This window comes from Apis mellifera, linkage group LG4 (assembly GCF_003254395.2).
Source record: "Apis mellifera strain DH4 linkage group LG4, Amel_HAv3.1, whole genome shotgun sequence".
NCBI lineage: Eukaryota > Metazoa > Arthropoda > Insecta > Hymenoptera > Apidae > Apis > Apis mellifera.
In genome coordinates, this window is record NC_037641.1 from 3570896 (window position 1) to 3598677 (window position 27782).

Sequence of the window (27782 nt, forward strand, 5' to 3'; positions counted from 1 at the left end):
CCACGGGGATCCACGATCCAATTCGGGCATAGATCGATGATAGGGATCTCTAGTATATGCACTATCGTTGCAAAATATCTGGACGGTCAGTTATTTCTGGGATGAGATGCAATTTAATCGTGAAATTATGGGAAAATCTTGACAGACTTATTCCGTGCTTGTGTCATGATAAAATCTTGATAATTGATCGCGAGAATTGATCGACAATATTGAGAAAAATGGATTTTCAAAATAGATAATCACGAAACATTAAAAATTTCACTTCTTTATCTAATAAAGAATATTATAAATAAATTTTTTTTTTAAAATCCTAATCGTATTCAAATATATATTTTAATACTAATATATCTCATACGATTTTTAAATAAATATTTCGTTAAAATATTTATACGAAGATAACTTTTTAAAAAATATAAATTCTTCCCTTTCAATAAATCGATCTTGTCTAACCAACAATCTAAGGAAACAATGTTGAAATTAAAAATTCACTTAAATTTTCCCCATCGTTTTCCATCAGTTAATCCTTTCGTTCCGTGAATTCATTGATTCACGCCCCAATTACGCCTCGATACCGAAATTTCATTTGTCCCTCGATTTAATCGATCGATACGCGGGGGTGTAAAAGGCTATTTCCAGACACAGCGTACAAAGTAATCGAAGATCTCTAAAACGATGAAAGCAAGTCGCGTATTCAGCCCCCTGATCGATGAAACCGATGCAACCATCGTGCCGATGGTTTGATGAATTCGCCACCCCTTTCTCTCTCTCTCTCTCTCGATCCATTTCCCAGTATATTTGCTCCTACCATCCGAAGAATATTTTTGTTTCATGACCCTTTCCAATCCTCCTCGTTTGTCATGATCGATGCACGATTTTCGAAAATTACTTTGGATTTTCCACGATGCGAGATTTAAATGGATTATAACTTTATGATTTGTTTTCGTTTTGTACATTTTCGAATTACGAGATATTGATTTTGGATGGAGAAAGAATTAGAAGGGAGAGCACAAGTGGAATTAATTTCGACGATATGAAAGGAAATAAAGAAGAATTTTGCATAAAATTTTGTACGAGATGCTATAAACGAGAAAGAAAAGAAATTTTTTTGAAATTTCAATGAAAACAATGAAAAGATTCCGATTTCCGTCAAAATTTTATCACTCGAAAGAAGAAAATTATCTACAAGAAAGCAAATCGAAAGAAAATAAAAAATTCTACGATATACTATCCAATACCTATGATCTAACTGAAAAACGAATCTAACCAATCTAATTTCATTCATTCCAATTAAGACAAAGGACGAGTGATGTAGAATAATGGCGTCAATAAGTTCATTTGTCAAGGACGAGCTTTTACGTGGCACGGGGAGATCCGGTTTCGTGGAATACATACAGCTGGACACGGGAAGGTCCCGGAGGTAATGCATTTTGTAGCGGAACCACGCGACATTCCTCCACAATTCGGTCCACGGAGATCGACCACGGAGATGACCTCTGTCCCCATGCTCGGTCAACCGAGGTTACCGGGCTCTTTGCCCGGTGATCGTCTTTCGAAACGGATCGATCCGCCTCCTGGGTCACTCAAACGCGTAGAAACTTCGATTTCCTGATTCGATCTGCCCGGATTCGAAGACTTAAAACGATCCCGAAACTGGGTTAAGCGGTGTTATGCAATCACGATTGAAAGAGTAACGAAATGATTTATTGAGATTTATTTGAGAAATCAGATTTGCCGAGGGTGGATCTAGGTTCTCGGTTTGGGGTAGGTACGTGCTTCAATCAAGAGGGTTAGTTTGATTATTGATGGTCAGTTCGAATTCTCGGTTGAAAGTTTTGTTTATTGGAGAGGAATCACGGTTTTATTTTGTCGTTAATAAAGATTCGGGAAATTTGTCGATAGTTCGATTTCGCGAATTTATTAATCAATTTTTTATGAAAAATGTATATTGAAAGTTGTGGAATTTTTACTATTATATTTTTTTGAAAATTGAAAAATATTAAAATTGAGTAATCAGTAATAACGATTAATTTCATACTTTATGTATTTAAAAATAATATCATATTAATGTAACACAATTTTATTATAATTGTGTTACATATAACAGTATTTAATATTTATTAATATTTATAAATAATAATAAGTCGATCAATATCACAATTTGGTTATGGAATATTGTTTGATAATGATATTAGCCAGATCGAAATTTTGATCGTTTGTTAATAATCTTATATTTAATGATTTTAAAAAATATATTTTTTAAATACATAATGAATAAATAATTATCAAAATATGTTATTATTTCAAATAAATATAAATATTCATCGTAAGAATTATGCATTGAATAATTGAAAATACTACTGGAAATGTGGTTAACCTCAAAATATTATGAAACATTATTTTATATTAAAAAGTATAATAGAATTAAAAAGATACTAACGAAATAAGAATATATCGTAAATTAAAATAAAATAAATTATAATTTTGTATTATTTTTTTCTTAAATTAAAAATAAATTCTCTTTGTCTTAAATATAGGTTAAATTACATACGTGAAGTGTGAATATCTTTCGAACGATAGCTCGTTTCAATTTAGAAACATTTACTGGTAATTTCGTGATAATTATACGTGTCACTTTCTATACAAAAATGTAACTCAATATTTTTAAATACGAAAGTACATATTCCATTGAAAATAAAAATTTCACGAAATATGAATCTGACAAGAAATATTTGAATAATAATCTAATTACGAATAATATTTACTTACTTATTGCTCTGTATACGAAGGATGAAGAAATTATATTCAACACTTCACTTTGTAAAATTTAATGGATGGAATTGGCTTGTCTGATTTCATACGCACTAACTTGGTATTATGCAAAAACGTGAATCTATTCGTAAATTTCAAATGTATTGAACTACGTAATACATTTTTTGAATGTAAATTTTGCAACGATAGAATGCAAATTAATATTCGAAATGAATATTGAACTAATGATGTTATAATTCGTATTTTTAATTAAATTAAAATAAGAAAACTTGATATTCACACAATAATTAAATTTCTTTATTAATCTCACTGAACCACTGAATAAAGAGTATGTCTAGAATGACGAACACTACTGAATCGAATGAGCAACGATACATCGAATGAGCAATGATACATCGAATGGTTAGAGATATCGAATTGCTATTGAACTGATGATTATAATTCGTATTTTTAATTAAATTAAAATAAGAAAATTTGATATTCACACAATAATTATATTTCTTTATTAATCTCACTGAACCATTGAATAAACAGTAAGTCTAGAATGACCAACTGACTGAATCGAATGAGCAATGGTACATTGAATTGCTATTGAACTAATGATGTGTTATAATTCGAATTTTTAATTAAATTAAAATAAGAAAACTTGATATCCACACAATAATTATATTTTTTTATTAATCTCACTGAACTATTGAATAAACAGTATGTCTAGAATGACGAACGCTAAATAGAATGAACAATGATACATCGAATGATTAGAAATATCGAATTGCTATTGAACTGATGATTATAATTCGTATTTTTAATTAAATTAAAATAAGAAAACTTGATATCCACACAATAATTATATTTCTTTATTAATCTCACTGAACCATTGAATAAACAGTATGTCTAGAATGACCAATACTAAATCGAATGAGCAATGGTATATCGAATTGCTATTGAACTAATGATGTGTTATAATTCGAATTTTTAATTACATTAAAATAAGAAAACTTGATATCCACACAATAATTATATTTCTTTATTAATCTCACTGAACCATTGAATAAACAGTATGTCTAGAATGACGAACCCTAAATAGAATGAACAATGATACATCGAATGGTTAGAAATATCGAATTGCTATTGAACTGATGATTATAATTCGTATTTTTAATTACATTAAAATAAGAAAACTTGATATCCACACAATAATTATATTTCTTTATTAATCTCACTGAACCATTGAATAAACAGTATGTCTAGAATGACGAACCCTAAATAGAATGAACAATGATACATCGAATGATTAGAAATATCGAATTGCTATTGAACTGATGATTATAATTCGTATTTTTAATTAAATTAAAATAAGAAAACTTGATATCCACACAATAATTACATTTCTTTATTAATCTCACTGAACCATTGAATAAACAGTATATCTAGAATGACGAACCTTAAATAGAATGAATAATGATACATCGAATGATTAGAAATATCGAATTGCTATTGAACTGATGATTATGATTCGTATTTATAATTAAATTAAAATAAGAAAACTTGATATCTACACAATAATTATATTTCTTTATTAATCTCACTGAACCACTGAATAAACAGTATGTCTAGAATGACGAACACTAAATAGAATGAACAATGATACTTCGAATGATTAGAGATATTGAATTGCTATTGAAGTGATGATTATAATTCGTATTTTTAATTAAATTAAAATAAGAAAACTTGATATCCACACAATAATTATATTTCTTTATTAATCTCACTGAACCATTGAATAAACAGTATATCTAGAATGACGAACACTAAATCGAATGAGCAATGGTACATCGAATTGCTATTGAACTAATGATGTGTTATTATTCTAATTTTTAATTTATTTAAAATAAGAAAACTTGATATCCGCACAATAATTATATTTTTTTATTCTCACCGAATCATTGAATAAACAGTATGTTTAGAATGACGAATACTAAATCAAATGAGCAATGATATATCAAATGGTTAGAGATATCGAATTGCTCAGTCATTAGAAAGATCGAAGCTACATGAAAATTGAAGCAGATGAATAATGTAAACTCATCAAAATAATGGACGGTTTAAAAAGTAATAATCAATTCAATTTTATGATTATCATCCACCGTATTATTATAAATGCTGAATGATTTTCTCAAAAGTAATATCATAGCCTAAATATCTGATAATTTCATATCTATGTAAGTTTGCAACGTGTGAACGTTACACATACATATACAGTCGACTCTACTATAGTAATCAATACAATGTCGATAACAGAATGACAAATTTAACCGACAATTTCAAATTTCATCGACAAATTATTGCGTACAAAAATGAAGTTAATTCTACTATATTAAATACATTGATTTTGAATTTACTGATAAGAAAATCATTCCATATGTATTAAATTATCAAATTATATATATATATATGATATAAAATTATAAAGAAATCGTACAATATTTATATGCGTAGTACCTTAATCTAACTGCGTCACAAGAACGTTACTCGTCGTTTAGGATACCGATGTTATACTACAGTTAATTAGAGGAATTACCTCTCGCTAGCCTGATGTACGTTTGTACAAGTTAAGCTTTATTTATAAACAGAAACAAGATGACTCACTTAAAATATTGGCTTCCTAGCTGGAATCAGAAAGAGAACGATGTTTTGGATAGTCGCCATTAGAGATTTCTCGAGATCAAGGCTAATACTTCGTTGAGATTTTCGTGATTGGATTCGTGAGTGAATTTTTTAAAACTTTTAAGTGAATTATTAAGTAACTGTGATTATGAGTGTGTACCAAATAGTATTATCTTATTGTAAAAGTGTTGTGAATTATTATTCAATAAAAACTCGGGAGACAACAGGAGACAAGAAAAGAAGACAAGGTATTTTAAAAAAATTACTTATTAAAGATTTTAAATATAAAAGAAATAAGATTTTGCACTTTTTTTAAATAAAATAGATATTTTTATTATAAATTAAGATATAATATACATATTAAAATAAATAGTAAATCGTAGAATTAGAAACGAATAACTTAACCTATATTCCAATGTTCTTGATGCGTAGAATATTCAAGTATACTTTACGCATTGCGATTCTGATTTAAAGTAAAGTAAAGAGAAACGAGGTTAAGAGTGTTTCCTCGTAAAATCGTGTTTGGACGAAGTCGGAGAAAATTCAATCTTGGTTCTCTTTTTCTCGTGGCGAAAACGTGGTCGTTACGTTTCTTCCTCTGCATGTCAGAAAATTGTGTTTCTTATATCTTTAAACATCCATGCATTCTTCTTTTATGATTTTACCTTTCTTTTTCGTACGTGAAGAATTTTTTTTTAAGAATGCAGATACATTTGAGCGTAAAACTTTCGAGAATTATTTATCATTAATCGATATTGCTTTGAAAGTGAAAGTTACCATGACATAGTGTTCATTTGTGTTCATTGTGAATAGTTTGCGAGAACAAATTTCGGAAGTTTTATTTTCAAATGAGTGATATATATATCTATGCAAATGATGGATTTAAATTAATGGCTCACATGATATTAAAAAATTACTGTACCAATTTTGATGTTGTATAAATAATTAATTTAAATCCATCACTTATACATCGTTAATATATTTGAATATTTGTAGGTTATTTAAGATAATTTTCGATTCGCATTATTTTATCTTTTGTTTTAAAACCTTTCTTATTTCACGCTTTTTTTTCTTTTAATTTATTCGTGAGAATAAATCCTATAATTTGAAAGTGATACAATGGGAATTGATGTTAATGAAATGAGAAATTGAACGAAACAAAACGTTTAATACGACCATAATGGTTCCCATTGATTTTTCTCTCGATTCTTTTTTTCTAAATTCGAGAAATCGATTAACGATCGTTTTTATCGTAGATTGATTAATAATTTCACGCATGTATGTTGAAAATTAATTCGAACGAGATAATTGGTTATTTCAATACGTTTAAATTCTTTTATTCTTTTATTATTTAATCCTTCGTGATAATATATCGATTAATTAAATCGATATAATATATAATTAATTTAATCGATGTAATAGTTGAGTCATTAAATTTCTCGCTTCGATAAATTATGTTTATAATTTCATTAGATGAATGAAATATTTTAATTGTTAATTTATTAGATATAGAAATAATATTTCGTTGATTTATGATTAAAATAGAGATTGAATTGCAAAATTTTTTATTTCTTGCAAATAATTTTTGAATAATTTTGACTTTCTCTGACTCAATTATTCCATAATTTTTTTGTCTCTTAGATATAGATATTAATTTTTAATTTTTTTAAATTTTTTTTAATAATAAATTTAATATTTATTCTTTTCACGTAAAGAAAAAACCTTTTCATTTAAAATAAATATAATCAAATTCATCATTCATCACCAAATATATTAGATTAGATCAAAAATAATTTAAAAAACATAGGCAGAGTTAAATACAATTAAATCTAATCATTAATATTTATAATTTTTCGATTGATAAGGAATCATTAGGATCGCCATCTTTATCGAGCAAACAAAATCCACCCATGGATTCGGAATTCCATAAACGCGACAGGGGTTCTCATATACATATAAAGTTCAAGTACCATGGGGTTAATGCTTTTACATTTAATCCAGATTTATTTAAGTTGGATACGCTTGTAATCCGGAAACGCGGTCACCGGTCATCCGTCTTTCTAATCTCGGTTATCAGGGAACTGCATTTCGTTGCCGTTAATCCGCAATATACATCGCGTACCCTTTTATTTTTCATTCGCGTACCCTTTTATTTTTCATTCGCAACCCCTGCATCGTTGTTAAAACACCGTCTTTTCTATACCACGTTTCTTGTGCTGGAACGAATTCCTTATATATGTTACGGTATCTTTTAATTCGAATCAATGGTACGTGATCTTTCGTAGTGATATACCGAATAATACTTCGATAAGATTTTTTTTTTAATCTTTGGAATTAACTTTTTAATTATAGATATGTCAGATTCTACATTGATTTTATCATTAATTAAAAATTGACGCTATAGATATTAATAAAAATTTTACTTAAAAATAGATAAATTTTACGTAAGATCTTTTGAGGTTACAAAGTTCTAACCTAACTTTTGGTTAAGTTTCTAAATTCAATTAGTTATAGATATGAAACAGACTGAAACAGAATGCGTGTGAACAGGACATAATACTTTGAAACACAGTATTAAGAAACTTGTAATATGCTAATGTATTTGCAAATAATTATTTACAAAAATTAAATTATTTGGAGTAGTAATATATAATATATTCGAGTAGTAAATGGTTTTTTATAAATAAATTTTTCGTAATTTTTTCAAAAAATCCCAAATGTACGAATATTTTTTTGGCTCTAAATTTTTTTGTATTATTCCTTTGTTGTATATTATTGAAAATTTTTAATTTGCACATAACAGACTGTTAGTAGATGGAAATATTTTTTATTCGCATATTATTCATCTCTATAAAAAGAAAACTAGATGAATAAACTTTTCTTATCTTTTATAATTCTTTGATTTAATAAATCTCGAACCAGTTTAAAGATTTTTTTTTAAATAAATGGCAAATTCGTTTAATAGAATTATCAAGATATTAAGTTTGCTTTAATTTCTCTCATTCTTTATCTAAAGATATCCTTTCTCTTTCTCTCTCTCTCTCTCTCTCTCTCTCTCTCTCTCTCTCTCTCTCTCGCATTTATTTAACAAAATTAATAATATTACTATAATATTAAATTTGCCATTTCTTTCTTTTTCATCTTAAAACATCTTCTATCTCTCTCTGTCTTTTCCTTTCTTATTCATTCATTTAATCACTTATCTACACACACACACACACACACACACACACACACACACACACACACACACACACACACACTCCATTCGAAACTCTGAAACTCCACAGACATCTCTAGAAGACATTTAATCATCCAAAAACTTGTGTTTATCCAGCTTTTCATGAGAGATTGCAAAGTAATTATATCAACATTCGATTGAATACGCGAATCTTAACAATAGTTGATAATATAATCCTAGAATTTTATAGAATATTCTGACTCATGATCTCATTGCGATTGATTATTGTAAATTCAAGGGTAATGTCGAAGTCCTGCTGAACTTTCATCTTCTAACTTCTTTTACGTAAGATTATCCGAGCATAAATCGATGAATCTTTTACTTGTCTCCACTACATTTCTTTGATCATCGACCGTGATTAAAAGATTAACGAGTTAGGTTAGTTAATGAGGGGTGTGGGTCGTCCATAAGAGTCAGCCATAAAAGGATATAATCTTATGATTACCGTTGTGCGTGTTCCCATTTTACGATCTTTATTCGTAGTAATATTTCGATCCATAGAATGATAAATTTATGATTGCAATATAAGCTTAAGAAGATTTTCTTGGAGGAAGTTATAGGCGCGTCGCGTGTTTGAAAGGATAGTTTCACAGTGTCAAATTTCTCTGAAAATTATACGTAGGATGGAATATTAGACGAATAATAATAACATGTTTAAATGTTTAAATGTTGATAAAACATTCAATAATTAGAAATTAATCGAAACAAGGAGTTAATAATTTTTCTGAATAACAATTGGAATAGATGTAACAAATAATTCCTGTATTCTCTTTAATTAATTTTTAGCAGACTTTCTATAATTATTACATAAAAGAATAATATTATTATTTATGTAACTCAATAAATAAGTTTCAATCAACATTTTTACATTTCCTCTTTGATTTGTTTTTTAGAATCGTCTCTCTATAAGTGTTGCACGAATATATTAATATCCTACATATATATATATATATATGTTTCATTGTTTTTCAAACATTTACGTAAGAATTTCTTTTCTATTCAAAGAATCGAGCACGCATACAATTCGACGTCGAATTTAAATCGGAAAAATGTAGACCGAGACGAGCGCGATACCGTTCACGATTTTCAATTCTCGACAGGGAAGGGAAATAACAAAAGTCATAAATAAGAGTGATGTTTCGAGGCGTGGCGAGGCGAAAATTATAACCGAGCATTTTGCATCAGTTAAGTTCGCGGAGGCAGAAAGTAGACGTGAATTATGGATAATGTACATCCACTGCATTAGCTCTCTCCGACGCAATTAACTCGTCGAGTTGCCCGCATTTCGCCATTTACCGTTCTCTTACGTTCACGGTTACACCCAATTTCTTTGTGTTCCCGCTCCTTTCATCTCGTGTTTCCGATTGGCATACTTCCCCCCCGCTTCCGCCGCGGAAACACCTTGACTTTTCTTTAACTAATTTTCTCAAATTTTCCTCCAATATGTAATTATATATACAAGTTCATGAGATAGCATTTTTCTAAAAAAGGAAAAAAAAATGATAAATATTAAATTGAAAAAAAAGAGAGAAAAGTTTTGTCGTTCTTTATATTGTTTTTCAATAATTTTCAAGAAAAGAAGGTATTTTTTAATTTCTCATGAACTTCAAGAAATAGAAGAATAACTTAGAACAATTTAGAATCTCATTTTCAAAGTAAGATTATACTTTGGATATGATTTCAATCAAAAACAATTTTCAGCTATGTAGAATTTTTAATAATATTATTTAAGTTTGTTTCTTTTTTTAACGTTCCATACATTATTGAGTGGTAGGTGAGTTAAATTCATTTGTATTAATTAAATTCTTTTCCCTGTCTTAACGTCACGTTTCATTTTACAGAAATCGAATCGCAGTGAAAAAATCTTGAAGTGAAATTCTACCATGAAAATGCATGGAGATCATGGACGTTCTATTGGTCGATTACCAATCAAGATCGAAAAGGATCGTTAATTTGAAAATCTGGGGATACTACCCGCATTTCGACCTAACGATCATCTATGATAATCATTTCCTTTCTCGAATTTCTTTTCTCGAATTTTCGAATCGAGGATAGATCCTCGATCGGATCGATAAACCTCGTTCACGATCGGTCACAAAGCCTCGAAAACTTTCCGGGACCATCCATCACGGACCGATTACAGGATGAAACGACGAATTTCTCCTCGATTTCGAATCCCATCCGCCTAGACAAATCGCGGCCCATCTGCTCCTTCCATTCCCTCCATCCTCCGACAGAGGCGAAAACCTTTTGCTAGTTTTTCAATTTTCGCATTTTTAAATTTGAAATTATATTTCATTCTTTCTTTGGGATTTGAAGCAATTTTCCTTTTGAGATTTGAAACCGTATTCTAGGTCTCATTTTTTGATATTTGAAATAACTCTCGATCATTTCCCTTCGAAATTCAGAGCGCAGCATTTTTCCATTTTTTCTTTTCTTTCTTTAGATTTAGAAAAATCGTCGATTTTTTTCAATTTTTCTTTTTCACATACAGAATTATTTTTTTTTTAGTTCGAAGAAATTTTCAATTTTTCTCCTTTTTAAACGATTTTCAATCTTCTCGAGATACAAATTAATCTTCGATTTTCGTTTTTATCGATCGAAAGCAATTTTTGCGGGTCATTCCAATATTCCTCGAAGACGTGTTAAGGAAAGCGCAGTTCGAAACGAGATTTATCGATAAGCGGAGGATATAGTTTTAGATCGTAAAACGCGATCCCAGTGATTGTTGGCTTCGATACGAAAGAATCTCAAAAAAAAAAAAACTTGATAAGAGAAATATCACGGTTGCGGAAGTTCTGATGGAAAGAAAAATAGGTCGAAGAATTCGATAGCAGCACGGAGTATATACCCCGATACGGTATCGAAGTTGCAAGGCTCTGTATAGGAGAGACATTAGGATAGTAAAATCCAATATCGCAGAAATTCGAGGAGCAATAGGGAAAATCGTTGTAATCAGATGCAACCCAATGGACAATAAGATGATAAGAGTAAACCGAGATTATAGACCTTAATATCTTCCGATACGGTTATTCCTATCTTCAATTTTTTTTCGCTATCGATTCGAAAATTTAATTCCAGCCTGTAACAATTGCATTTATAAGAATCTCGTTGCAAAGAAAAATCTCTGTTGCTCCAATTAATTTACAGCACGTTGATACATGATATATATGTTCGAAGGATCGATTCTATAAAGTTTACATACAAATATGTGAGTTGAGGCTTATTTATTGAGTTATAAGTTATTTAAATGTTTGCTTGTTGGATGCTTGTCCAGTCTAGTTTACATAAATGAAGTTCTCTCGTATATTGCTTGTATAAGGATAATAGAATTTGTAATGAACAAGTCGAAATTGTTCGATTCTGATGTTAAACATCAAAGAAGAATACCTGAATGTTCTCGAAACGATTATATTGAGAAAATTAGAGGAAAATTACAGGAGAATAATTATAAATTGTTGGGCATAATGTTTACTAGTTGACAGTCAGAATTAGGAGTTGGAGGATCAGTTGTTTAAAGAGTTCAAAGTGACTGTCAGAGTTACGTAGAACGTGTTTATAAAAGTTTGGAGCATATAGAATTTAATAATTATACTCACATTAAATATACTTGTTATTTTACTCGACGAGATTAAATTAGTTAATATAGAAATATATTATCGATATTAAGAAAGTTCCATCATCCTGTACTCTAGATTTCACATTTCCATTGACATCCGTCACTTATTACATTAATCCACGATTTTCCAAATTCTCGCCTCTTTTGTTCTTCAACAATCTTTCGATATTTTTCTCTCTATCCCAAATCCTCCGGCTTTAAATAACTTTCTTTAAGGACAATCCTTAAAGATTCGACGCAACGATTCCCCGATTCCCACTTTCATAATCCCCAAGATCTCGACCAGGTCTATTCCACCTCGGCTTTCCAGTCCTCGGCATCCAACTTTCTCCAACTCCAGCAACGCCATTCCTCCAATTTGTGGCACCGCGTATCAAACCGCGTTACCGTAGAAATACTCACTTTCGAGTACCGAAATGTCACCCTATCGTTAACTATGCTCGGGTGCACAGCTGAACAGGACAGCGCCAAGTTGTCAGAAAACCGTAAACTAAAGGAAATTTGAAATTCCTCCCCTCCTCTTCCCCCCCCAAAAAAGGGGGGATATATATATCGTATTAATAAATCAGCTAGAATCCTCGTTCGTGATCATCGTTTCTAATAAATCAGGCAGGAAATCCTAAATACCACTTTTGTAATAAATCATCGAAGATCCTGAATAATCACTCTTCTAATAAATCAGCCAGAACTTTAAACCATTCTAATAAATCATTCTATTTTCTCCTCACCTTCCTTTTTGCAACATCTCTTCTGTACCCTGCTTTCTCTTTCCTTTGCGCATAAAAATTAGCCATTCGTGATTTCTTATTTCGAATTTGTTTCTTGAAAGATTTTTAAGAAAAGAAATTATTGTTACTTCAATTTGTATTAATGGTAGAATCTTTCGATTCCAAAATTCGATAAAAGAAATTATTATACAATCTTTTCCAACGACTAACGTAGAATTTTTCTTTTAATTTTTTAGTTACGTCACTGCTGCACGGCTAAAAGAGTCCAAGTGGAAAAAAAACGCAGCAGTGTTTGAACTCGCCCGTAGAAATGTGACTCGCGTATTCTCGACGCGAGAAACGTCGGCTATATTTTACGGTTCGCCACTGAGCGTGGGGCACCGAGGATTTGAAATATAGCGACGATCCTCACCGCAGCCCCACGAGAACATCCGCCAATTTCTGGCTCATTTGTCCTGTCTTCGTTTCCTGCAAGACCCTGCTTCGTTTTTAAGGTGGTTAAATTTTAATCTCGTATTTTTCACCTCGACGATTAACTAACGTTTTAATCAAATTAATTATTAAGATTTATTTTTATGAATTTGTTTATCGATCTTAGATTTTTTTTTTATTAATTCTCAATTTAGTTATATTTAGTTTGACGTGTGCATTGAATAAAATAGCGAATTTAAGAATTTTAATAATGCTACGTAACTGTTCGAGGGATTAAAAGGTATTGTATATTATTATTCGTATAAATTTGACAGAAAAGGATATAATTCATCTGATAACTGCATAGATTATAAAATCATCAATTGTTTCCCATTATTTCAAAATTTTTGTTCTTTTTTCTTTTAAGATAAGTAGATTCGATACAGCTTATTTTTCGCGATTCACGAAAGTGGTATCAACTTATCGCGTTACGTTCTATTTTCCAATCCGTTACAAACGTTCGTATAATTGAAATGATGCCCGTTGCAAGTTCAAATAATAGGAGGACAGGTTCGTTTAATCGGTATTGATGAAAATTTCATTCCGATAAATTGAGTTCGGATAAATGAAGTTCCATTATCATCGTTATTATTACGCGATGTCCACGTTATACGTTGTCAGATAAAGTTCTATTGAAGTCGTGTTTCAACTGACTTTTCGACAGTTTTAAACATTCAAGATTCCCTTGGACCTCTATAATTATTACAAGTCTACAATTTTTCTCGAACGTGACGATATTTTCTCACGATATTTTCGAACGTTGGGGGATATCTCGGGAACGAAGCGCATGAATTTTGAACAGACGATCATAGCCACCAGTTAAATTCGTCGAAACGAACGTTTCGCGCCGGCTGTAAAGACGTGGTTGGCCATAAAATGTTGCAATTGGTGTGCCGAACGTGAGCATTACCATATAAAATACAACATCCACTTTCTTATTCCAACGTACAATTCCAAGCTAGGAAAGAAAAGTAGTGTCTTCAAGAAAAAAAGAAAAAGAATAAACTAAAACTATTTTTCTTAATCACGTGATAAAAATTGATCGATGCAACGTATAAAAAAATCGATCAAGCTTTTTTTATCATTTTATAATATTAAAATAATTATCATCGAAAGAATTTGATAAGAGAAGGAGATAAAAAAAAAAGAACGACATTTCAAAAGTTGGGAAACTTAATTCGATAGGAAGCAAGGGAGATCACAGCTTCTCTCATCAACATTACACGATTCATACCTAGAGCGAACCCCTAACGATGCCCGCAAACACACATCCCTATCCCACTTTCCAAAGACTCCGTTATCCAAGCCGCAAACGAGCAAACTTCATCATCCTCTCGATATTTAGCTTCCCTCGCGAATCTTCGTAAAACATTCACCAAGACCTGAAAACTATATTATACTTGCTCCAATTCCCCCGAAAATTGTCCTACTAAAATCTCGCGTGTAAAAGGGACGAAAAAGGATGAAAAAGGAAGAGAGAGAGATAAAAAAAAAAGGAAAAATTATCGATCACTCTGTATCAAAGCACATGTGCACACATGTGAAATCGTAACGAGTAAACTCGGATCTGTCATCGCAGATTTTCCATATCGCGCACCTCTGACGGACGTAAGCGAATATTTTTGCGCCTGTGCGCGAGCAACCCGGCCGGATATGCATTTCGACGAAACGTACGTTACATATCCCGGAAAATGCATCGAAGATCCGTCGAGCTTGGAGGATTCAGAGGCGAGGGAAACATTTTTTTTTTTAAATGTTGAAATAAAAGGATAAGAGTTTATCTCGACGGGTAATTTATTATTCGAAGTTATCGCTCGAGTTAAGATTAATTATAATCCGAGATTATACGAAGATGCTGTATCGAGCGTTTCAAATAAAGTAATTTTATTATACGATAATCTTAATCTTTCAGTTACACTTTCGTGGTGTATGTAATAATTCTCGTGTTTTAAAAAAGGAGGGATGGATGATTGATAAGGGAAATTTTGTTTCGTTCTATCGAAAGGTTTGCTCGTTGAAGAAGCTTCGTGTAGGTTTTTCCCTCCTCTTGCTGATTCCTTTTGATGGATCGAAGGTTTCAGGATTGACGGAGCTGCTGATTATTTTTCCTACGCGAGAGAGAAATTTTAGATCTTTAAAGGAATGGTATTTGGAAACGTGTATCATCCAGATTATTCAAATTTCCAATTCAATAGACTCTCCTTATCTTCGAGAAATTAATTTTTGAACAAGAGTTTATTAAAAAAAATAATCTAATATTCTATATTCTTAGTCGAAAGATTTTCATTTTAATCCCCTCTATATGTGTTTATATACGAAGAATATGTGATTGAAAATACAACGACGACGCATTAAGGCAGCTAGAACGAACAGCGCGAGAGATTTATTATATACATATATAGATACACGAAATACCTGTAATATTATGTAACTCTCCGCGCGGTGGAAATCAGTGATCGTGCTCAACCATTCCATCTGGCAACGCTTCGGTGATCTGGGTCAACAATAAAGCTGACGGTTTCGAGTACCTCGAGATACTCTAAGATTAAAAATCTCGAAAAATTGAGATACTAACATTTATTAAACATTCGAAATGAATATAAAAATATATACACGCACATCTTGACGGAACTGAAAAGGGGAAAAGAAAAAATTGATCACTAACAAAACATCGTGGAGAGAAAATAAAGACAGAGAAATGACACTCGATGGATGCGCATCGAGTAAAGGAAATAATAGGCTGGAATGAAATCCGATTCGGTTGCTCGACGATGAATCGACGCCTCTTTCTTCCTCTCCTGCATTATGCATACAGGATGCAGACGTATGCAAACCGTGTACCGGCTCGCCCGTTTCTCTGTCTCTCCTCGGATTAATCGGATTAGAGGGATAGTTGGGACGTATAACGAGGCGAGTTCTCGCCTCCTGTCAAACTTTTGCATTACGTCGCCGCGTGGAAAAGGGAGTTTCCGGCATCGCTTCTTCGCCGCTTCCGCCTCCCCCTCCCCCCCCTTTCAACGCGAAACACGTACTATTTGCACCGCGGTAACACGCGGTGTGCGCATATTTTTGTTTTGCGCGAGTTTATTCGCGAGAAACGTTTGCCTTGTTGGAAGCTTGCATTTTCTGATTTTAGGTCCGTTTAATCCGCGTCTTTATTAACCCCCTCGGAAAGCTAGTGGATCAGTGGACGATGCTCTGATGAAAAGAAACGTGGAGTAATAATTCGAAATAGTAGTATCTCTGGAACGATTGGATGGAGTAATAAAACGAGACGCGTAAGGAAAATTTGAATTTTTCTTCGTAGTAAAAAGTAACGCGAAATATTTTACGAATATAATTTATTCGTTTGCAGATTAGTTCTCACAAGGATCAAATTGGGGAAAGAACTGATCAAATATCGATATAATAAAAATAGAAATCGAAGAATAATTCGATTTATTTATCGAGCGAGTGAACAACAATGAATGAAAAACGAGAATTTATTCGATTCCTTTCACGTCCCCTTAAATTTCACGTTAATCGCAATGGAACAATGGAACGGGGAAGGGAGAGAGAGAGAGAAAGAAGAAAGAAACTCTTAAAAATCGGTAGTTGGAAACGGGACAAACGGCTGCTTGTTCCCGTTGCAAAATAATTCAACGGGAATTCAATTCCTTTCTCCGTGTTTGCATCTTTCTCTCTTCCTTGTCGTTTTCAAATTACACCGCATTGACGCGGAATTACACAACACGTGTAAAAAAAGAAAGAAAAGAAAGGAAAAAGCATCGAGGATGGAAGGAAAAGGCTGACAAACAATCTAGTCGCGTTTCTCTTTTTTCCCAGGATTTTCCAAACGTGAAACGTTTATCTTCGACGCGGTTAACGATCCGCGTTTTTCTCCATATTAATCCATCGTAAACACTATTCGTCTCCCTCTGTTTCTCTACCGATCCCATTTTATCTCTCTCTTTCTCTCTCGTTCGATTAACTTTCAGATCGGAGATTTGAAATCCATTTTAAAAAGGAATCGATCAAGTATCAATTGGTGAACGTGAGTTTTGCAGGGATATTATATATTATACACGAAATTTAATAATATCGAAAGTATGAAAGGAAAGTGTTCTTCATGTCAGATTCGAAACGGAACGATCGAATTCTTAAATAAGGAATAAATGACGTTTATAACGTTAATCAAAGTTCGATTAGAGATTAATTCAAAGGATATCGTTCATTGATTGATTGATTAATCGAATGAAAGATTTTTGAATTTTAGAAATCAAATTATTTTTGGATTTTAAAAAAGTGGATGAATATCGATTAAGAAATTGGAAGAAACTGAAAGGGAATTTCGACGTGAAATTTTACAATTAAAACTTTTATTCTCTTCCTTATTATATTTATTTATCCTATCAATTTGCAATCTCATTAATCAACATGTAAATTGAAAAAAATTCGTTTTATATTCAAAAAAAAAGAAGACGTGCAAATTGTATAATAAAAGAAATAATCAGATATATGAAAAGCACTTTTCTTTTCGAAAATTCACGAAACCGTGCATCATCAAATACATTAAAATCAACTTTTCGAACGAAATCGCGATTGAGACCTCCGTCAAATGTTCAAATCAACGATAAACGAATGAATGAGACGAAGAGAGGGAAGAAGGCGAGAATAAATCCTGGACGAAAATTCAATTGATATAGGGAACATTTGCTCGTGTTTATTATTTCCTTTTTTTCCCCTTCTTCTTCTTCCTCTAAATAACTCGTTTGTCCTCCCTGTTGAAAGGTTTTTGTTATCGAGGCTGGAAACGCTGTAGCCGAAACGCTCTATAAATAAATATTTATCGCGAGATACGTTAACGAATACGTCCGGATATAAATTCGACGGGAAATTCACGGTCCGGCGGAAAACTTCGATAAGCTTATCGTCATATTTACCGGCGTTGCAATAACTCTGGAAAATATGCCCGGCCGTGGAAAGGAGAAACAAAGAGGGGCGACGATCAACGATCGGGGGTGGATGAATTTAACCCCTCCCTCCCTCGATTCATTTTTAAACGGCCACGTTTATAACGATGCCGATAAACTCCTTCTCAACTCATGGATTTTTAGAAGGCTGAAATTTCACCGATAAGGATTAACTCCCTTCGTCCAAGATCAAGTTTATTAATATATCTTCAAAAATTTGAACAAAATTATTTATTCTATTATATATACACATCTCGAAGATGTATTTTTACAGGAAAAAAGAAAATCTTCCATCCCAGGAGGAAAATGGAAGGCCACGTGTCGATCTCGATTCGATGAATCGCGACGGTGTGGTCGCCAACAATCTCTGTGTTTTTCCCCTGGACAAATCAATTCTCGATGGCCGCCGCCTCCGCCTCCACCCCCGCTCCGTGTCGGACTAAACTCATCCGGAAATGGGGAAGCCTCGGCGAGCCGCTTTTCCGTGTCGATTGCACTCCGCCAAATGGAAATGGCCTCCTTCCACCACCATTTTCGAATCTCTGTATCTGCTCTTTCTCTTTTCCGTGGGCCACACACGGTATTTCGTGGGAGGACCACGAAATTGCGCGCCGCGGAATCGATTTATTCCATTGAAAACACCACGCTTCCCTTCCCATCGATCCAACCCTTCCTCGATCGAACGCTTTTCTCCTCGATCGAAGAAAGTCTTGTCGACCGATTTCTTGTCGGATCGAGAGAGATAAACTCGGGAGAAGGGGGATCAAGTGTGAAGGGAAGGTTTTTTGGAAATTGGTTTTCGAGTGTGGGATTAGGGGATTGTTTTGGATTTGGGAGGAAGTTTCGCGGGGAGAGAGAGAAATTTCTTTGTTGGTTCCGTTTTAGGGAATGTTTTTTAAGTCAAACTGATAGAAAAATATGATTTCAGGATTTCGTGTTCGAGTATGGGATTAGATCGAATATTTTGTTTAAATCGAATGGAGGATAATTGTATGGAAAATTCAAGTTCAAGTAGAAAATTTCGAAGAGAATAAAGATCCATGTTCAATATTTTTAAAAAAGGAACCGGATCAACTTTCACGGATTAATAAAATTTTCTTTTCGAAACGAAACGCGTTTATATACGACGATCTCTCGGAACGAATACGCGTCCGATTTATATATATATATTTTTTTCTTTCTTTTTCAAAGCGCAGAGGAACACTAAAAATCGGTGACACAATTTTTTCCACAGAGCCCATCCGTATTGAATATCAATCGGAACCGATGAAAAGGGCGGAATTTTCGACGGGAAAAAGGAAAGAGAGAGAGACTCGGTGTATAGATGGATATGAGAGGGGCGATAAATCGAGCATAAAGAATTCAAGGTGGCGTAATAAACCCGATAGGAAAAGAAGCGCAGAAAGGGGCGCAGTTTTGCTGCCCTGGTGAGAATTTGAAAGGCGATTTTCAGATCTGTAAGAGCAGAAAAGAGAGAGATACGCGGTTTATTGGATCCCGTGACTCGTCTTGCCTATGAAACGAGAAAGTGGTGCAATGACGTAAAATTGATTGGATGAAAATTAAAGACGAATCTGTTCCTGATTCATTGTCAAGCTATAATATGTATAGTACGATTTCTTGAAAGTTTGTTAAACGTTTATAAAAATTGGAATATATTGCGATGCAAGGAATCGATTCAAGTGATGGGTTTGAGACAATTCAGGACGAAAGAAAATAGAAATAACGAAAGGATGTTTTAATCGTTGAATTGAACGTTTTGTAATGGACTGAGATTACGAGAAGATTGATGTAGTTTACGTGAGGAGGCATGGATGAAATATTTTACACATTGCAGAATATTTTTGTTCACGATTGTTCGCGAAGCGCTTAAACCCATTACTTGAACCGATGCCTGCATCACAATATATTTAAAGCCAGTCATTCTACAGAATAAGAGTATAATTGAAAATTGTATTCTTATGATTAATGATAATTCTTCACCGAAAATTTTCAAGATTTTTAATAAAATATACGATTACATCAAAAGCATCCTGATTGAAATCGAATTTTACCATATAAAATTACATAGAGAGACAAGTAAAACATCAATAATCGCATTTTCTAAACTTTCTAAAATCTTTCCCCAAATTGGATCGCATTTATCGAAAAGAAAAGAGGAAACACGGATCTAACAACAATATTCTCAAGATATTCAACATCCGATCTACAATAATCTTCCGTAAATAAACTTGGCGAACAAGTTTTCGAGAAAAAACAACGTTTCATGAAATTCCGATTAAATTCCTGGTGCATCGAAGCCCTAGGAATTTACTAATAGCGAGATACGGAACGAAATTCCCTAGCGGAGAACGTTCGACATCGTCGAGACAACAACCCTCAGGATTATAATGTCGTGGTGAACGAGGCAAGGGTCGATTGTCGAGAACGTAGCAATTTGTAATTTACATTCGAAAAGCGGATTTACCCTTTATTAAGAGGCACGTCGCGAAATGGCTGCCATTTTGCGTTTTCTTTTTCTCGTGAATTATTTAAAACTCGAAATAAGGTAAAGTTTCGAATCTTAATATAAAATTCATCCGTGTCTATTAATTTTTGTAATGTAAATGATAATAGTGAATTTCTAGGGAAATTTTAAAGGATTCACCGAGGAATTTTCCCCTATTATTATTTTAACCAATTTGGATAATTTTTCTTTACAAAAATAATTGCAAGTCGATCACAAGGAGGCAGGATCAAAATTCTATCTCCCCCATCCTAAAATCCCCAACCATCTCATCGTCCAAGTCTCCCCTTCCAAGATTTCCAACTCGTTTACAGGCCTCGTTTGATCATCGTGCGAGACCCTTTTTCCTCTTTGAACCGAAACAGATGATTCGGCAATAAACCAGTGTCGTAGGCAAACGTAAATCCAACATCTGCATCCACCCCCACCCTTCCCTTCGCTTTGCTCAGGCACACAGGTGTTGCTGCAAAGCCATTTACGCTTACGTCCATCCATGTTCCAGCCGTGGGTTCGTGTCGTAGTTGCTGATCCTGAAGGGTGAATTCTGACGCGGTTAACGCTTGGAAAGGGTTTCCAGGGGGGAGGCGGGCGGGCGGGTCCTCTGTCCTCGCCTTATTGGGATACTCGATACTCAAACTACGGAGTGAATAGACCTTTGAACCTTGCCATCCATTGTCAATCGAAACATCCAATTCGCGACAGTTACTGTCCCCGTAATAGGATTGTCCCCGATCTCGATTTTGTCCACTCGACTTTGGGCAACACGAGATGACACGAGGGAAAATTGCCGCGTACCGTTTCGTCATCTGTTGGCCAACATTTAACCACGTTGCTTCCTGCAAGCTCTTTTTACAAATATGGTTCGTTTCGACGAGTAAATTTTAATTTCTCGACTTCTTTTAGATATTCGTGCGGGGGATGAATGATCGATTTTGAGAACGAATCAATGGATTAATTTTGGTTAATAGAAGGATTAAGAGAAGAGGATGGTTTAAGCTTAAACGTTCAAGTGGTAGTCTTGGTTAACGTTGACTTGGAGCATTTCAATATTTCTCGGGGAATTTCCTCCGAGAAATATGCAAAGGAAAACGGAGTTAATAGGCGACACCCTCGCGTAATCCGACTGCGGGGGTTCAACAGCTAACATTTTTTTCACACAAGTTTTTCACCAAGTTGCTTTCATTTTCGACGTAATTTCTGACGAAAAGAACATTTTCACGAAACAACGAAACATTTCGAAGAAACGTAAGATAGATGAAACGAATCTATCAGTTTTAATTTACAATATTAAATTATATGATTTCGTCACGATATATATATGGATGGAAATTTTTCCGTGGAAAATCGATGGAGTAACTACTACTGAAGCATTTTCAACTGCACACTGCTTTCATATTCCGAGTCCCTTCTTTTCTTCGCAAAACTTTTCAACATTTTTCAATCTCGAACAGTGTTTCCATCCACACAAAGATTTCTCTTCCATCCTCGCAACATTTTTAATAACTAGAAACTGAAGAGAAAGTTAGAAATAAAAAAAGAAAGGAAAAACTAATTTTGCATGAAACAAAAAATTGCTATTTTAAATATCATTCATAAAATAAGAGATGTAGATTGGAATGTAGATTGCAAACGTGAAAATTTTTGATTCTCATTACGGGGGAAATTCATCTAAAATTCTGATTTGAATGAAAGTTTACATATACGTGGAACATAATGGGTTATATATACATAAAGCAATTTTTTTGTTGATGGGAATTGAAGGGGTGGTGGGATCGACCTTTAAAAGTTTCAGCGTTATTTCATATTTTAAATTTTATTTATTTTTTATTTTTTACAACAGAGCGATAAATTCTGAATTATTATTTAATATAAAATTTTACTTTACGTTCTATTGTCGCGTTTAAAATAATATTCCCCTGGAAAAAATAAAATTTATAATACGTGTTATAATTCATTATACATAAAACTTTCACTAAAAAAATCGTTTATTAATATTTCGTTAAAAAATAAAAAACTGTCAAATACAACTATATACATACATATCAACTGTTATTGCAATATTAATCTTTTTAAATTTTTCAATCCGCTGTAGTTCCTCGTTCTCGAAAATCCTCGAACAAAAATTTGCATAGAACACTACATCTCCAAGATCAACCCTGTAATCTCGAGCAAAAAAAAAAAAAAAAACAAAGCTTTATCTCCATCGCGGAATTATTATCGACTTCTTGGAACCACTTTTGAACCACTTGCACAGTCTTTTCTACACCGCTTTGTTAATTTATTCGTTCGCGTGGAAAAGCGATATATGCGCGGCTACGATAGATATCGTTGGAATTCCCCCCCCCCCCCTTCTCCGAGTTTTCCTTGCTTCGAAACAAGCTTCGACCAAATCTTGGCGAGTTATTCGTGCGCGAGACACAATATGAAATATGAATGAAATACGTAGGGCGCACAACCAACCCTTGACGATAAGACCGCTTATAAGTACAAGACTGAGATTTAAAGTGTAGCAATTCTGCGGGAGCCGCGATATAACGGGAGGATAAAGCGGCGTCCGATAAGCGGGGGAGGAAGTGCGCGGTGCGACAGCAACAATGGAGGGCCAGCTCGAAGATGCGATAAAACGAAAGGAATAATCGCGCGTTGGTTGCGCGCCATTTTTCTTCTTTCTCTTTCTCTTTCTCTTTTTTTTTGATATACTCCATTGTCGAGACTCTTGCTCCTTTTTCGTTCGACGCTTGCGCTGGGCTTGGCAAAAGAAAAAAGTTAAGATAAATGGAGGATAAACTATCCCTCCTCTCCCATGGAAGAAGAAGTTGATTCGGTTTGATTCACGCAGATTATTCCTTTTTTTTATCACATTTGTAAGTACTCTTTTTCGAAATTCTTCGATATATTTTTGTTCTCTTTCTCGATTGTTTAAGCATCTTTTCTCAATAGAATAATACATAATCAATCCCAAGACGGTATTTCAAATTTCAAATCATTTCACAAATATTTTTCAATACATTCTCGATGACAATTTAATTATTTATCCCTTTCAAAAGAGCTAATTGTCACGTATAAAAAAAAAAAGAAGAAGAAGAAAGAAGGAACGAAGGGAAAAAAATGGAAGAAGCGTATCGTTATTTTCGCTTTGACACGCTGGTCCCAATTTCCTTACAAATGGAATCCCGTGACTCGCGTAACGTCAGAACGTACCGCATATAATGAATTAAAAATAGAAGAAAGAGAGAGAGAAATCGGAAATCCACGGAATTCCCAGGAGTAATCAAAGGGACTCGATCTTGTCTTGCGACCAACGAACAACGTGAATGAAATTTAAACGCTCCTCGCAGATTGCAGATTCCTTGCTTCTCAACAACAAAAACTCTCAACAAAGTGCTACTCGCACCTCTAACATCCCTCCTCGTTTTTCTCTATGAAGAAATTATAAAAAATAAATAAATAAAAAGTATAGCAACGAATCGGTTTAACCATCGATCGAGGAGAAGACGATGAACGACGAAACCTTTTGATTCGCAGAGAATATATATATATCGTTTCGAGAAATAGCTGTGTGGATATCGGGGGATGGGAACGGAAGAGAATTAAATTTTAAGCTTCTTCCGAGCGAGCAAGGACGAATGGTTTAAATGGATTTGTAATTGGGGAGGTACGGAATTGCGGTTGAATGGGGGGAAAGATTTTGCGACGATATCCTTAGCGAAGTGCCGGTGAAAACTGTGCAGCTGAGAGATTTCTTATGCCAAGTCGAATATTTTCGCGCCATTTGCCGTGCTATCTACTTCTAATGGTTTAATAAGTGGAGGAATTTCTGGAAATTTGTAAATAAAATGGTAAAATAATTATTTTTACCATAAACGTTTTAAAAGTTTCAGAAGTAAAAAAAAAATGTGAAGTGTATCTTGTTATTGAATTGAAATTTAAATGTACAAACAAATTTTGAGAATTACTTATTCAAGAAGATATAAAATATTGTATGAAAATATTTGCAGAGAGGAAAATTTGTAAAATCCTTTCTGAAAAATTGGAACGCATATTCGTTCCAACTCCTTCGTTTTGTAAGCAGCGAAACTTTTTTTTAAATAATAGAAAAAAAAAATTACAGAATACTAATATTTATTCCAACACAATATTACCCAATCCTCGAGTCTTGAAAGTTTCTTCATTATCGAGAGCCGCCATCCTTGAAACTCAATTTCTTCTCCAACTTCTCTGAATTCTCGCTAAAATTTAATAAGTCTGTAGAGCGACCTTGAATCGACCAACAACCGCCAGATTTCGCCTTCTCGAGGAAGGAATGTTCGAATGTTTGCCCGCCGACATTTTACGACCTCGTTCTGCGTGTAGATCGTTGGAGATCCACGAGGTGGAAACGCGAAATTAACAATAAACCGACTAGTTGAAACGTGGGAAAGGGCATCGATGGTTGAGATCGCCGGGGCAACGCGACGCCTCTGGTAACAAATGATGGCGTCGCGACATTTTATTGCGCGGATTTACGGCCATGGAACAAGCCACGAGAAGAAATATGAATGATTAATAAACACTGTTATCGAACGAACGGTGATTTCGAAAAGAATTAAACCCATTTTCCGTTTAACAACAATTTGTTAATCATCGACAATGCGTCCTCGCGCGTAATTTCCAAAAATTCTACCGTTGTGTCAACAACAGAGTTGCTAAAGTTTGCCTGGCAAACTTTCTATTCCCATCATCCTCTGGCCAATATTTGATAAGAGGGGATTGGAACTGGAAGACGTCCAGGAATTGTAGAATTTTATCTTGCAACTCTAAGAATTGAATATAAAGCGTTGAATTGAAACGAGTTAAACAAAGAGGAATAGAGAGAATAAAAATAATTAGCGGAAAATTAAACTGTTTCCCTCGACAACCCTGTCCTTATTACGCCCATTGAATTCGCGTGGAGCAAAGTTTCCTTGTGCAATTTATACAATTTGTCCCTTGATTGCTATAACAATGTGGTATCGAGCACAAAGTCTCGTTAATTAATATCGTGTCTAGGAGGAAGGAACGTTCGAGCGAAGGATTTTCACCGATCTCTCCTCCTCAGCTTCTCGATGCTAAATTAATCCCCACCCGTCGATCATCCCCCCTGAGACGCTTCCCTAAATCGCCAAAACAGTTAACGCTTCTCTCCGAGAACACTTTACACGCCCAGAAGCAATTTCACTAATCGAGCACCAACGAAGAACCAACAATCCTTGTTTAATTGGCTCGATCTCGGAAAACTCGAAATCGACGAATTTTTCTGTCTCTATTTTTAGCAGGATGAAGACAGGAAGTCCCTCGATTCTCGAGGTTTTCGAAAAATACGTAAATGAGAAGAACAAGTAAGATGATTAATAATTATCTGAGGAGAAGACAAATATCCAAATATTAAATTCACAAGTTTTCCATCCCCTCGTATTAAAAATTATTTATGAATATCAAGATTCAAAGAGAAAATATTTTCAATTCCAAAAAAAAGTAATACTATTTTAAAAACCACATATATTACCATATACTAAGATAAAACAAATTCAATAAGTACAAAATCAACTTTATCCACCATTAAACTAATTAACAACGTTATATATGTATAGCAAGATACGAGGCACGTGCAAACAATTTCCAAGCGCAAATTTGAGCTGAGAAGTAGGAGCATGAAGGATGCAAACAATTAACTTATTCTTTGCAACCGGAAATTCGTCGAAACGACATCTCCGATTGGCGTGCTTTAAACGCGCGAGAGAAAAACCGGGGACTCCAGCCACGGAATTACGTTTTGCTCCGTGAAAAACAGGGGAGAGCAAGTGGGACACGGCCAAGTAGCATTCGTGGGGGGGCCAGCTATTACCGGAACAAACGGGGAAAGAGGTTCGAAACGGGAGGGCCAACCAGATAAGAAGCATTCCCGACGACGGGAATGAGGATGATAACGAGTTCCATCCGAAGACTTGCATCCTCCTCCCTCTTCGTTCCTCCAGGAACGTATGGTGGAAAAGGATACCGCTATTAGACGAACAATTCGGCTGTGAAACGGATCCGGACTCGAATTCTCCTTCCTTCTTTTTGACGACGATTCGTACTTGTTAAGGAATACGATTATTGCGGATCCGGAGGATCTTTGTATGCACTTTTCACGTTCCAAGATTGTACGAAGTTTCTTACAATTTTTGGTTGGTTTTCAGTGATTCCTTTCGATTATTCTTCTGGTTATTGAGATTTCTCGATGGATTAAGTAATACAATTCTTTCGTATCGTTTTTCTCGATATTTGAAAATAATAATTGATTCTTTCGTTCGAATAGCTAGATTCGTTGAATTTAAGATCGTTGGAAGATGGAAATTTTAAGCTTAAGAGAAACGCTTTGAGCAATATTCGAGCTGGAATAGAAACTGCTTGGACAAAGTTCCCTGTGACAAGTAAAATATTGGTGAAATATGTCCAAAAAAAGAAAGGAAAAAGAAAACGTCCATCAGAAAATTCAATCATCCTGGCCAAACAACATCGAGGCAACCTGTTTTTTCGTCAAACGTCACTCTGTTCCACTCTATCGAGAGACAACAAACTGGGCCCTATCATTTTTCATTTCGTTCGAGAGACGACAGAGTGTTGGAGATGTGGGACACGCCATTAGGCGAGCAAACGAAGGCATCGGGTTTCCCACGGGTGGAAAATAGAAAGCAACGAAAGGGAGGTCGGCCGGATATATTCATAATCTTCCACGACCCGGAAACGAGTGTGCGCGCGTCTCGAGTGTTTTTTCGCGACGAAAATCCCCCGTGGCATCCACTCGAGTTACCGGCAGTCGGTAATTAGA

At 34.1% G+C, this 27782-nt stretch overlaps 1 protein-coding gene and 1 long non-coding RNA gene across 4 annotated transcripts in view; one reads left to right on the plus strand and one right to left on the minus strand.

Moving 5' to 3' along the window:
- The window catches only part of LOC409774 (proteoglycan Cow), a 168861-nt gene that overhangs the window by 72185 nt on the left and 68894 nt on the right, over positions 1-27782 (minus strand). The window lies entirely within an intron of this gene.
- Positions 5261-27782, plus strand: part of LOC102655821 — a 62286-nt gene continuing 39764 nt past the window's right edge. For all 3 annotated transcript variants that reach the window (XR_003304576.1, XR_001702760.2, XR_001702762.2), the window contains exons 1-2: positions 5261-5684; positions 13261-13518. This is a non-coding gene — a long non-coding RNA (uncharacterized LOC102655821). The remainder of the gene's footprint in view (positions 5685-13260; positions 13519-27782) is intronic.